The sequence below is a fragment of the Mesoplodon densirostris genome, chromosome 2 (genome assembly GCF_025265405.1).
Source record: "Mesoplodon densirostris isolate mMesDen1 chromosome 2, mMesDen1 primary haplotype, whole genome shotgun sequence".
Classification (NCBI taxonomy): domain Eukaryota; kingdom Metazoa; phylum Chordata; class Mammalia; order Artiodactyla; family Ziphiidae; genus Mesoplodon; species Mesoplodon densirostris.
This window is the reverse complement of record NC_082662.1, coordinates 30234011-30247459: the sequence shown is the minus strand read 5'-3', so window position 1 is coordinate 30247459 and position 13449 is coordinate 30234011. Positions and strand designations below refer to the sequence as shown.

At 41.6% G+C, this 13449-nt stretch overlaps 1 protein-coding gene across 3 annotated transcripts in view; it reads right to left on the bottom strand.

Moving 5' to 3' along the window:
- Window positions 1-13449, bottom strand: part of THRAP3 (thyroid hormone receptor associated protein 3) — a 74973-nt gene that overhangs the window by 36740 nt on the left and 24784 nt on the right. For 2 of the 3 annotated variants that reach the window (XM_060089496.1, XM_060089497.1), the window contains exon 2: window positions 9583-9691. The gene's annotated coding sequence lies outside the window, so the exon portion shown is untranslated. The remainder of the gene's footprint in view (window positions 1-9582; window positions 9692-13449) is intronic. The other variant, XM_060089498.1, reaches the window with a different exon arrangement.

Sequence of the window (13449 nt, the reverse complement as noted above, 5' to 3'; positions counted from 1 at the left end):
TGCTTTGGGCTCCCAAATGCAAAACAGACCTGTTCTGACAGAGTTCTTTTCCAAAAGCCACCAGATACCAGTATTCTGTAGGTGAGCGTGGGGACTGTGGGCTCCTTTCTAACCAGCAGGGCGCCCATCCTACCTCAGAGAGAGTCTTCTTGACTTCCCTCCTTTAGAGCCCAAGCACCAGTCATCAACTAATAAATAACATGTTATTCTAGCCTCCTGTTTGGCTGTTAAACTGCTTTCTTCCCTCTCCTATCAGGACCTCCGATCAGGGCAGAAGTGATCTTCTTCATTGCCACTGGTGAGCAATGAAAAGCTAAAAATAAGTAAATAAATAATGGGCACCTTAAATGAGAGAAATTTACCAAAACTAAATTTATGCTCCTAATAAACACAAAACCCCTTATTTGAAGCAGGTGTTTTTAACCTCTCTGTGCCTATTTTTCATCAATAAAATGAGGATTTGGAACAGCTCTACCAACGGCAAAAAAAACTTAAAATGTTTACACAAACAGAAGAAGATTCCTCATCCTTACTTCAGCCATGTCCTAAAAATGGAATTAAGTGGTGAGGGTTAAACTTTTTGCTTTTAGGGCTTCCCTGGTGGCGCAGTGGTTAACCATCTGCCTGCCAATGCAGGGGACACGGGTTCGAGCCCTGGTCTGGGGAAGATCCCACATGCCGCAGACCAACTAAGTCTGTGCACCACAACTACTGAGCCTGTGCTCTACAGCTCGCGAACCACAACTACTGAGCCTGCGTGCCACAAATGCTGAAGCCCGCGTGCCTAGAGCCCGTGCTCCACAACAAGAGAAGCCACAGCAATGAGAAGGCTGCACACCACAATGAAGAGTAGCCCCTGCTCGCCACACCTAAAGAATGCCTGTGCACAGCAGACACAGCCAAAAATAAATTTATTAAAAAAAAAATTTTTTTGCTTTTAAAAAAGAATCATCCCTCCACTTCCATCCTATCAACTCTGAAATTTACTGTAGAAGAAATAATTTAAGTTTCATAACATATTCTACCACTTTATAAAAACCAGTGCATCTGCCTGAAAATAGCTGACCAGGGACTTGATTACTTACCTTCTGACTGTACTTAAACTATCACTTGCATGGGGGCAATTCACCGACACCAAATTCAGGCAACACCAACCTCTTGGGAAAGAGGAGTTTCCAGAGCGAGTCAGGGCTCTGCAACAGACTCCGTCAGGCAGAGGGACACTGCCGCTAGCTGCTTTCCATCACACAGCCAGCAAGAGGTCACATTTCCTTCCTGCTCTTCAGAGACAGAATTAGTTTCTCTGTTCCAAAGACATGGCAAACTCCACCCCTTCCATCTTTCATTTTTTAAAGGAACAGGACCGCTACTTCTCAGTAACTTGGAAAAGCAGGAAAAATTCAGTGAGATAGCTATTTTCCATATGGCACAGAATACAGCACGCCACTAATTATTTCAGGCCTGATTTCCACAAAGGAATAAGAGTTTCATAAATGTTTCTCTTTGTGTTTTGTTTATTTTAAAAAACACCAGAGAAAAGATTGAATAATTTAAGATCAAAACGACAAAACTTTGCTGGGAAACCCCTTTATTCATTCTTTCCATCAACTGCTGTTTCTCCCCCAATCAGAAATAAAAACATATGAAAATCTTAAGATAGCTGGGATATTATGCAAGTCACAGAAAGCAACATAATTTAATCAATCAATGCTGGAAAATTCTGAAAAATACACACAAGTAATAAACTTAGGTCTCAAGCCACCAGTCTGAAAAAAGCTAGTAAAAGAAAATATATGCAAGCAATTTTACACACCAATTTCTTCTATTATTAATTAAGTATGCCTCCTAGAAAGTGGTAAACTCAACTTCATCTGCCTGCACTGTGTTTTAAATATATGGTTTATCTAACAGCAAAAGGAAGTGACTTGGAATAAGAAAGGCATTCTGGGGGACTTTCAGGAATTAACAGTCTTTGTAGATTTCAGTTTATTCATTTGTTAAAGGTGGTTAATACGGAACATACAACTTAACTTCTAAAGTTTCAGGGGACTTCCCTGGTTGTCCAGTGGCTAAGACTCCGTACTCCCAATGCAGGGGGCCTGGGTTCAATCCCTAGTCAGGGAACTAGATCCCACATGCCGCAACTAAAAAAAAAAAAAGATCCTGGGCTTCCCTGGTGGCACAGTGGTTGAGAGTCCGCCTGCCGATGCAGGGGACACGGGTTCGTGCCCCAGTCCGGGAAGATCCCACACGGCGCGGAGTAGCTGGGCCTGTGAGCCATGGCCGCTGAGCCTGCGCGTCTGGAGCCTGTGCTCTGCAGCGGGAGAGGCCACAACAGTGAGAGGCCCGCGTACCGCAAAAAAAAAAAAAAAAAAAAAAAAAAAAGATCCTGTGTGCCACAACCCTGGTGCAGCCAAACAAACAAAGTTTCAGCTTAGTAGACTGGGCTTCATAAACATAAATAGGACTTCACACCAAGCGCTGGCTACTGGAAAGGTAAATACACAATCATTTCACAATTTTTTAAATAGTTTTGCTTTCTCATTAAAGCAGGTTTCACAATCTCTGTACTTTACTTTGGTAAAATTATTGTGAGTATACTCTCCCAAAAAATACCATGGCCCAACAAGTACCGAGAGCATGTTTCTGTTCATTCTATCAGATTTTATTGAACGCTTACTCCACGCTAAGTACTCTGCTGGATGCAGAAAACAAGAAAATCCTGTTGTAATTATAGGTAGAAAATATCTTTTCAGGCTCATAATGTGACTTGGGAAGTTTTCTTTTGCTTGTACTAAAGTCAGAAAGGAAGTCACTAGTTTTTTTATTTTTTTTTATTTTTTTATTTTTGCTGTGTTGGGTCTGTTTCTGTGTGAGGGCTTTCTCTAGTTGTGGCAAGTGGGGGCCACTCTTCATCACAGTGCGCGGGCCTCTCACTATCGCAGCCTCTCTTGTTGCGGAGCACAGACTCCAGACGTGCAGGCTCAGTAGTTGTGGCTCACGTGCCCAGTTGCTCCGCGGCATGTGGGATCTTCCCAAACCAGGGCTCGAACCCGTGTCCCCTGCATTAGCAGGCAGATTCTCAACCACTGCGCCACCAGGGAAGCCCCGGAAGTCACTAGTTTTGAAATCTTTTCCAAGTCATATCCCCTCCCCAAATTGAAGTTTTCTTATGTGTTAAAAATAGGGCTTACACTTTAGTTAATAATAGTGTATCAATACTGGTTCATTAATTGTGACAAATGTACCATTCTAATGTAAGATGTTAATAATAGAAGAAATTGGGCATAGGGAATATAGGGACTGTTACAGGTTAAACTCTGTCTCCCTAACCCTAAAATGTATATATTGAAGTCCTAATACCAAGCACCTCAGAACGTGACCTCATTTGGAGACAGGGTCTTTACAGATATGAATGGTATCCCTATAAAAGGGGAAATCTGGACACAGAGATATGTGGCGAGAAGACGATATGAAGAGAAATAGGGAGAAGACAGCCATCTAATACAAGCCGACGAGAGAGAACTTGGAAGAGACCCTTCCCTCACAGGTCTCAGAAGGAGCCAATCCAATCCTGCCAACCTCTTTTTTTTTTTTTTTTAATATAATTTTTTTTTTTGGCTGCATTGGGTCTTCATTGCTGTGCGCGGGCTTTCTCTAGTTGTGGCGAGCAGGGGCTACTCTTAGTTGCAGTGCGCAGGCTTCTCACTGCAGTGGCTTCTCTTGCTGCGGAGCACGGGCTCTAGGCGCACGGGCTTCAGTAGTTGTGGCACATGGGCTCAGTAGTTGTGGCTCGCAAGCTCTAGAGCACAGGCTCGGCAGTTGTGGCACAGGGACTTAGTTGCTCCCCGGCATGTGGGATCTTCCCGGACCAGGGCTCGAACCCGTGTCCCCTGCATTGGCAGGCAGATTCTTAACCACTGTGCCACCAGGGAAGCCCCTGCCAACCTCTTGATTTTTGTACTTCTAGCCTTCAGATCTGTGGGACGATATATTGCTATTGCTTAAGCCGCCCAGTTTGTGATACTTTGTTATGGCAGCCCTAGCAAACTAATACAGGAATTCTGTACAATCCTTGCAATTTTCTGTAAATCTTATTCTCAAACAAAACGTTCATTAAAAAAAAAAAAAAAAAAGACAGGGGTAATGGTGCCCACATCTCACAATTATGAGAAGACCAAAGCAGATAGATAATTGGGAAATCCCTGCTCAGCGGAAAGAGAATCCATAATCCCAATACACAGTAAGCAAACAGCTAGGACTAGAATCCAGGTTTCATTTAGTGTTTTCCATAACACAATGTTATTTCAAGATGGGCATATAAAGGCGGGTGTAAGTGAGGGAATATGCCGAAGCAAATTATCAATCTGAAATGCCCTGTCCCAAATGAAGAGAACCTTAAGAGAGTCACTTTATAATACTGGGCTAGGTTCTGCAGTGAGTAGTGGCTTTGGCACCAAAAAAATAACTGGGTTCAAATCTTGGCTCCTCCACCCATTAGCTGGACAAGATACTTACTCTCTCAATCTTCCAAACATGACCTACACCTCACAAGACCGCCACAGGAATTAAAAAGTGTATGTAAACTGCCTGCCATTCAACATGTGACTTCACACCTTAAGCTATGTTTAGCTACAACTCTAGAGTGGTGAGAGGGAGATATTTAGGAACTTCTCTGAGAGCAAACAGACTTCACCACTGATTCTATTTTCCTGCTATTAGTAAACAATCAGATATCTTCCTACACAGAACAATAATGTGTTTTATAACTTTATTAGCTAAACTGGCATATGTTGCACTGAAAAGGTGCAGAGAAGCAAAAAAAGGTCAAATTCTAGGGTCCTGACCTTTGTAGAATAAATCCCTTTGCTGCTGGATGGTAGCAGGGAAAAATCAACAGCAAACTGAGGGGCCTTTCATTTAGAACTTACTCATCTAATATTCCCAATGTAGGCAACTTATGGTATCTTCTCCTGAGAATTTGCTCAATGGGTGTCTATTAGGCTCAGGATCATCTATGCAATTAACCTTTCATCATTAGAGAAATAGAATGAACAGCACAGACAGCAACTTAAAAAATCTTCGATTCACCCCAGAAGCTCCTCCTCTCCTATATCCCTAGGGTAGGCTGATGACAATTTTAGTTACTGTTTTAAATGTGTTACCATTGGGGAATATATCCTTCCCATTTTTTAGAGGAACTCTCAGATTTCCTGACTTAATAAAGATACTACAGGCTCTGTTAACTAATCACCTATGGTCTCCTTCCAGCCCTCATTATGATAAACCTTTTTAAAAACTAAGTTTAGGGCTTCCTTGGTGGCGCAGTGGTTGAGAGTCCGCCTGCTGATGCAGGGGACGCGGGTTCGTGCTCCGGTCCGGGAAGATCCCACATGCCGCGGAGCGGCTGGGCCCGTGAGCCATGGCCGCTGAGCCTGCGCGTCCAGAGCCTGTGCTCCGCAACGGGAGAGGCCACCAAAAAAAAAAAAAACTAAGTTTAACAGCCAATCATGACACAACTATTTTTTTAATTAAGTTATTATTACTAAGACCTTGGGCTGAACCAGTGGTATATATTGCAATCACCTACAGAGCTTTTTAAAAAGTCCATCTATCAAGATTCTTATTCAGGAAACCAGGATAGGAGTTCCGATCCACTGGTTTACGGACATTCTTTACAGACTCCAAGGACTAGGACTGTGTTCTCTCTTCATCCCACCATCAATACACAGAAAGCCACTGCTTACACGGAGTTGTACATAAAGCTTGTTCTACATAAAGTCTGTTTACAACTCTCTTAGGAGGTAAGTTGTTTGACATCCTTTACAGACGTTACCCTTTTGGGGATAAAATCAGCTTCCCCAAACAAGTCTATCACACAGAGGTTTAGAAGAGGGAAAAATGTATGTTTTTAAATTTATTTCCTTATATGTTAAACTATCACTGCTTTGAATGATGTTCACAACATGGCAGGGTTTTCAATAACTTTCAATAACTAGATCACATCAATTTATCCATTCCTTCAGAAGTATGAACCCTAAGAGCTGCAGTGTCCCATATACATGTAGCTACCGTGCACCTGAAATGTGGCTGGCCTGAACTGGGATGAGCTGTAGGTATAAAATACAGGATTTCAAAGACTTAGTACAAAACTCAGAATGTAAAATACTTCATTAAGGATTTTTTATATTAATTACATGTTGAAATGAGAATGTTGGATATATTAAATTACATTAAATATATCATTAAAATTAATTTCACCTGCTTCTTTTTATTTATTTTCTTAACGTGGATGCTAGGAAATTTGAAATTAAATGTGGCTCACACTGGACTTCTCTTGGATGACACTGTCCTAAAGGACAACAATGATTATGTCTTTTCAAATGCTCAAGTTTTGAACCTTATCCAATATTAGTCACTTTTAAATTCATCATTTATTTTTGCAGTTTCTAGTCTTCATCCACTAAGACTTTCCTGTTGAGATAACCACCTGATGTCTTTCCATTTGTATCTACACTTTACCAGATAAGTTGAGGGGGAAAAAAAAGAGATGTCTTAAATACACACACAACTTTACATAAGAAACCAAAAATAATTTCAAGATCTGCTATCATTCTGGACCTTACCAGTCACCTGAGTCTACAAAAGAAATCAAGAACCCAACCTGTTGCTTCTAAATCTAAAACGAATTCATTAAGGCACTATTCAAAGCTATCTAAATTTAGAGACCACTCAACTACCCCAAGCACAGATAGATCCAGACACTGAACCAGACCTCAGTTCAGATACATATGATCAGTGCAACTCCCCTCTCTGGCTCATAAGGAACAGCATATTAACTACATAGACAAATAGGTCTAATTCTTTTCTGTAACATCTTGTATTTGTTGTTTTTTTTTAAAGGAACAAAATTGAATTCATCAGATTTATATATGAAAGCTCCAGCTTGCCATAATTTCAAGATTCTAAATGATCTGACTCCTGCCTACTTCTCCAACATCATCTCAAACCACTCTCTCCCGAATCAATCACTCTACCGGAGTCACAAAGGCCTTCTTTCTGTTCCTTGAACACTTACAAGCATTTATAGTCTCAGCACCTTTATACTTGCAGTTCTCGCTACATGAACACCCTTCTGCAGTCTAAAGCATGGTTGGCTCCTTTCTCATCCTTCAGATCTCAGCTTGTCACCTAACTCGAAAAGGTATTCCTTGGCATTCTACCTAATGACACCTCACTGTTATCTTGTAGTCGTATTTCTTTCCTACACTTAGGAAATCTGAAACTATCGTATCTGCCTTCCCAAACTAGAATGTAAGCTCCCCAAGAATGGGGGTCCTGTTTGTCTTGCTCATTGCCGGTTATCCCTAGCAACAGAGAACAGGCACAGTAACAAGTACTCAAGTGTCTACTGACTGAATTAATCAAAAAAATTAAAAAGCAGCTTTAAAGGACAAAGGATCTTAGAGGGGAAAATCCAGTACACTTATTTTTTAAATTATGCAACTGGCTTCCTATGTTCATATCCTTCTAGTCTTTGTTTTCTAGTTTCCAATACTTAAGTCTCTTGAAGAACTGTCATAGTTCCACAGGGTGAAAAATAAGAAGTATGGAAATATCAATTATATTTTGCTTGCTGAGCCTGGAGAGAGAAGAAACGCTTGTTATCACTAAGTATTTAAAGATGAAATAAGGCAACAATAATAAAAACACTGAGTATTAGTGAATAGTTGGGACAACTGATTAATGATTTAATACAAAATGTTAGATTCCTTCTTCTTACCATAAACAAAACCAAAAAAAGGTAGGAAAAATCATCAGGATGATGATGTTGTGATAACAACATCCCAGCTGCCTAGAGCACATGTTCAGAATGAAGCAGATTAGAAAATATCTCTAAGGGGACTTCCCTGGTGGTGCAGTGGTTAGGACTCTGCGCTCCCAATGCAAGGGGCCTGGGTTCAACCCCGGGCAGGGGAACTAGATCCCACATGCATGCCGCAACTAACTGTTCGCATGCCACAGCTAAGGAGCTGGTGAGCCACAACTAAAAGGAGCCCTCAAGCCCCAACTAAGGAGCCCGCCTGCCACAAGACCAGGTGCAACCAAATAAATAAATAAATATATTTTTAAAAAAAGAAAGTATCTCTAAGATAAAATTTATAATATAACCAAAATGCTTAAAGTATTGAGGAAGAATTCACACTTCTGGGTAGAGTTTAGAAAGAAATTACTGATAAGAACACAGAAACTAAACAAAACAGACCAGAAAAAGATAATTATTAACAATAGAGAAAACAAAAAGTTGTACAGAAAAAAGAAAATTAACCATAGCATATGACATCTGTCTGTGAACAAGCTATACATAACCTTAATATTGTTAAGTGAATACTGCTCTAACCAAAATTCAATTACAACCAGAGTGACAATAAATGTGGACATGTGAGGTGGTCAGAGAATTGTACCACTATCCAAAGTAGAAAGTTAATAGATAATACCCAAAACTGGAAAATCCATAAGTAGCAAAATAAGCTTATTATTTTAGAGGTAATACCAAAAGAAACAGTAAAGAGTTGGAAATGATTGCTTCTAGGGACTGAAAAAGGGGCGGGAGGGCCTGTTTTTCATAAAAAGCCCTGTGGAGGGCTTACCTGGTGGCACAGTGGTTGAGAGTCCGCCTGCCGATGCAGGGGACACGGGTTCGTGCCCCGGTCTGGGAAGATCCCACATGCCGCGGAGCGACTGGGCCCGTGAGCCATGGCCGCTGAGTCTGTGTGTCCGGAGCCTGTGCTCCGGAACAGGAGAGGCCACAACAGTGAGAGGCCCACGTACCACAAAAAAAAAAAAAAAAGCCCTGTGGAGCTGATGGTCTGACATGACTACGTACAGGGTTTCTGTACATGTATTAATAAAAAGTAAAACAAAAAAGGTTTAAATAAATATATAAAATGTTTTTTTTAATTTAAGAGAAGAAACTGTACTATGGGGGGAAATCAACTGTATGCATAAATTTATTCATGTCCATCACACAGTTACCTCACACACAGAAAAATGAGAGAAAAGCCTAAATGTTTACCAAAAAGGAACTAGCTAGATAAATTATATGGCACATCCAATGATGAAATGCCATGAGTCATTTAAAAATGCAAACAGAGAAAACTTTTCTTGTTAACAAGAACCAAGTGACAAAAGAGCACAACTCCAATTTTGATTATATACACACATATCAGAGTAACATATGCATGACAAGGGACTGTTCACCAAACTATTAACAGTGACTATATATGTGTCAAGTTTATGGCTTATCTTTTTCAGTATGTCCAAGTGAATAAACATGTGTTATTTAAAAACTCAAAAGTTAGTTAAAATAAGAAAGTACTGCTGATTCTACAACTTGGGATGGAATCAGAGACGAGAGCAAGGCTACTTTATCAGCCTATTTCAGTTTTTTAAACTGAATGATAAATATTGTTTAATAAGAACCCAGAACTTCTATTAAGGAATCTTCTGGATAAACAACATAAGACTGGCTTTATAAGCCAATGAAGTTATTATTAGTTCCTTTTACCACCATGCATTTACCTTATTTGAACAATGATTCGACTTGCACCAGACCCCAAACAGACACTACCTCAAAGAATACTGGCAGTGCCGCGCTGGCTTCTCCAATTTACAAAGTCAGGATACAACTCTGGAATGAGAAGAAATAAGCAGTGATAAAATAGCTACCCAAACCTTGCAGATTGCATCTTGAAATACAGATGCTTGTAATCTATAAGCAGAAACCCTCCTCTAGCCCTCAACTTAACTCCAAGTGGACACAGGATTCTCTCCCAAAGTATACTGGCCTGAGGGCCTCTCATACTCATTTTCATCCATCCAACCTCCTATAGTAAGGTTGGAAAGTATGGAAAGCTAAAACCTTCCTCTTGTAACCTGATACTTTCACTGGCAATATTTCAGGTGCTATGGTTTGCATTATACAAGTTTAATGTGCAACTCCATAATTCAACCTGGAGAATAACTTCAGAAGAATTAGATGCCTGAAACAAAAAACTTTCAAGTATGCTGAACTAAGTTTAACAAATACATTTCAAGTTAAAGTAACTCCCCACACTCATCCCTCAAAGCACAAAAAAAACCCTTCAGATCCAGTTGTTTAAATATTCCCAGATCCAAATACTACTAACATGGCCATATAGCAAGGCAATGTAGTATTATCCCAAACAAACAGGAAAACGAAGTTCCCAGATCAGCAAGCTCAGTATGTAATTAATATCCTCACTCCTAAATTAAAGTTTTTTCGTTCATTCATAATACTGTAGAGTAGGAAGGCACCTAAGAATTAAATAATCTGAAGACGCAGTCTTGACATTAATCTTCTCTTTTTTCAGTTATTCATTGACTCAATCAAGGATACCCACCTTAGCTTTCTCTGAAACCTGTGGTTTGCACATAGCTGAATCCTTGCCTATTTAGCCAGGAGAGAAAAGAATGCATTTCCTTAAGCTATAGTCTCTCAGTAGTGGGGAGCCCTCAACTCCCCTCTCAGCAAACTCCTACTCATTCTTACGAGGGTCTCCTTCCCCAGCAAGCTGTCCCTGGCTCACCCAGGCTGGGTTAGGTATTGCTTCTCTTACCCTAGACATGGTTCTCCTTACACGCATATCATTATGTCTGTTAATATGTCTACTTACCTCACAAGGCTGCAAACTCTATATACCTAACACTGATATGTGTCCACTGAATAAACTGAATACACAAGTAATAAACTCTTGACCTATACCAAAGGTTATCAGGTAATTAACATTACAAAGAGGCAACAAAAACCTACTCTTAAAACTAAGACTTATCCAGATTAAATTACTATTCAGTCAGACCATTCGGCAAATTAATGACAATGTTGGTATATATTCGCTTAGTTGATAAACAGCAAAAATACAGCACTTACAAAAACTCTTTCTTTCACAATACTTCTGCATATATTCTTGCAAGTCATTCTGGGAATTCATCCTAGGTTTCATCAGCCGAAACCTTCCCTGTTTCTAACTGCAGAGGCACAGGGGCTCATGGCATCGGTCAGCTTGAGGGAACTCCCGATGACTGCTACAAAACTGGGAACCGCTTACTCTACAATGCACTGATTAAAGAACTATTCCAATACATCCACCTTTAAAATTCTAGCCAGTTAACAAACACACACACACAATCTTCCTCTTTCTACCCCATCATGTTTCTTCCCTATTAATTAACCTCTTCTCCGACACTGGCAAGAATTTTCTCATTGCAACAAATCTTCAATTTTTCATTGTTGCAATGGGTGGAGAAGCAAATCTGAGGCTCTGGCCCTTAGCTATTCTATGACAGCAAGGAGACACCTGAAGCCCTAAGTCGCCTGCCACCAATTTTTATGCACCCCCAAACTTGTCCTGCTTGAGTCATCGGGACTGTGATAAAGGCATGCTTTTCAGCCTCCTTCTCCTGACCTGCCTTTCGTCAGATACCAGTATTTTAGCAAGGACACCACAGCACTACCGACAATATATCTTTTTCCCTTCTACACAATTTCCATTTTAACTGTCCACTTACTTCAACAAAAAATTTATTAAGTACCTACTACATTGCCAGGCACTATTCTAGGCAACAGAGATTCAGCAATTAAAAATCTCCTCAGGGACTTCCCTGGTGGCCCAGTGGTTAAGAATCCACCTACCAACTCAGGAGATACGGGTTTCATCCCTGGTCCGGGAGGACCCCACATGCCTTGGAACAACCAAGCCCGCGAGCCACACCTACTGAGCCTGCGTGCCACAACTACTGAAGCCCGCACACCTAGAGCCTGTGCTCCACAACGAGAGAAGCCACCTCGATGAGAAGCCAGCGCACTGCAACGAGGAGTAGCCCCTGCTCACCGCAACTAGAGAAAGCTGGCGCACAGCAACGAAGACCCAACGCAGGCAAAAATAAATAAATTTTTAAAATATCTCTTCATTCCTGGAGCTTACATTCTAAGGGGCAGGTGGGAGCACATGAGGAATAAGAGTTACTCTTTTAGGTACTGTGGTCAGAGAAGGCAAAGATGAACAGAAACAGTATGCTGTACTTTATCTGAAGGCAAAAGAGACCAAATAGAGGAAAGAGGAAGTGCAAAAGACCCTGCGGAGGGAACATGCCTGGTGTATCTGAGGAAGACAAAAAGAGTGGCTGCAATGCCAAAAATTTCCAAGGAACAGCTGGAAGATCAGGTCAGAGACATGGGTGAATGGAAAGGGCCTTGCAAGCCATCGTAAGGACTTTTGTTTTCCTACAGGTTATGTAGGGAACCACAGCACTGTTCTGAGCAGAGGAGTAAGGACCAGAATCATGTTCTAAAAGGATCTTGGCTGCTGAGTGTAGAACAGACCTTAACAGGGCAAGAGCAGAAGAAATTGTTAGATATTGCCTACAATTATCCAGGAAAAGGACAGCAGTGGCTTAGACTAGAGTGCAGCTCAGAATGCCCCCACGTTCCATACACTATACCTTACGTAACAACATAGTTCCTAAATCCAAACAGTGAGCCCTAACATTCTGTTTTTACTTCCTACAGTTAAAGCATTTTTACTTCCTACAGTTAATTAAGATTTGAAATGTTTTTTCTTATCTCACCTCAAGCACCCCTGATAATCTTTTTTCTTTTTTTTTTTTTTTTTTTGCGGTACGCGGGTCTCCCACTGTTGTGGTCCCTCCCGTTGCGGAGCACAGGCTCTGGACGCACAGGCTCAGCGGCCATGGCCCACAGGCCCAGCCGCTCCGCGGCATGTGGGATCCTCCCAGACCGGGGCACGAACCCGTGTCCCCCGCATCGGCAGGCGGACTCTCAACCACTGCGCCACCAGGGAAGCCCCCCCTTATCATCTTTTATTGAGAAATACAGAAGATAAGGAAGCACAAAGATGACCTTGTCTGCTCCTATGAACCTGAGGTCAAAGCTAGTCCTTTAAACCACCATGCAGGGACTTCCCTGGAGGTCCAGTGGTTAAGAATCTGCCTTCCAATGCAGGGGACGCAGGTTCAATCCCTGGTCGGGGACTAAGATCCCGCATGCCGCACTGCACAGCCAAAAAGAGAAAAAGACCACCAGGCACACGTTGCTTCTACAATACTTAAGGACTAATGTGTCTACTTTCAAAATCAAGTTGAATAAAAGTGAACAAAAGGGCTTCCCTGGTGGCACAGTGGTTAGGAATCCGCCTTCCAATGCAGGGGACATGGGTTCGAGCCCTGGTCTGGAAGATCCCACATGCTGCGGAGCAACAAAGCCCACACGCCACAACTACTGAGCCTGTGCTCTACAGCCCGTGAGCCACAACTACTGAAGCCCTCGTGCCTAGAGCCCGTGCTCTGCAACAAGAGAAGCCACTGCAATGAGAAGTCCTTGCACTGCAACGAAGAGTAGCCTCCACTCGC